Here is a 913-nt window from a genome sequence, read left to right as displayed (position 1 = left end):
TTTATTTTATTGAAATTTCATTTTACACAATTAATTTCATTGTATTTACATTACAGAATACATCGAAATTAAAACTGAATTAAACTACAGGATAAACAGAGTAAAATCAACTAAAGTACCCCAAAAAATGGAATTTCATCAAAATCTTTTTTTTTTGTATATATATTATTTATTTTATTGTTTTGTATCTAGCAAAATTGTAAGGTAAAAAACATAAAAGATCCTGGATTCTCCATTTAATTCGGAAAAAAAGAGATTCTTGTTCGTAGAACATCGATAGAGAAAAAAAAGCCGACTATCGGATTTGAACCGATGACCCTCGCATTACAAATGCGATGCTCTAACCTCTGAGCTAAGTGGGCTTACATAACGGAAATAGTGTAACAAATAGAAATAGGTATAGTATAGGAAATCCGTAAAATCTCAGATATTAGTTATTAATCTTAGCTATTAACTAGTTCTAAATTTGAAGTTATACTTATAAAAATAAAAAAATACTAAAACTTCTTAAAGATAAAGTTAGCTTGATATGCTTAACTATAGGATATTAAAAAATAAAATTATAGAATTTATTGGTATTTTCATTCGATCATTATAGACTTTATTATTTGTTAATAATTTGAGGATTAATATTTCACTAAGGGGAACATAGAGTCAGAGTAAATAAAATTGCTAATTCTGATTAGAAAAAAAGAATAAATATCAAGCGTTATAGTATAATTTTGAATACTATAAAAAAGTAAGACGGGAGGTGGGGGAGATAAAAACTTTTGGATATATTGATTCGGATTGAATTGCAAATACATCAAGGATAGAATCAATTCAATTCTGAATTGCAATAAGCAAGCGAGGTCTCTCAAATAGAGTCGAACTGAACTGCTAGACTACGTTGAGTGATGAACTCAATGATTCA

The 913-nt window shown here is 27.3% G+C and overlaps 1 non-coding gene across 1 annotated transcript; it reads right to left on the bottom strand.

Annotated features, from left to right (window-relative positions):
- Positions 1 to 289: 289 nt before the first annotated feature.
- Positions 290 to 362, bottom strand: TRNAT-UGU (transfer RNA threonine (anticodon UGU)). The gene has a single exon. It is a non-coding gene; the product is annotated as a tRNA-Thr (tRNA).
- Positions 363 to 913: the final 551 nt, after the last annotated feature.

Source organism: Triticum urartu, unplaced genomic scaffold (assembly GCF_056163025.1).
Source record: "Triticum urartu cultivar PI428250 unplaced genomic scaffold, HENAU_Tu73 scaffold2, whole genome shotgun sequence".
NCBI classification, from domain to species: domain Eukaryota; kingdom Viridiplantae; phylum Streptophyta; class Magnoliopsida; order Poales; family Poaceae; genus Triticum; species Triticum urartu.
The sequence above is the reverse complement of the archived record's forward strand: the minus strand, read 5'-3'. Positions and strand labels throughout refer to the sequence as shown.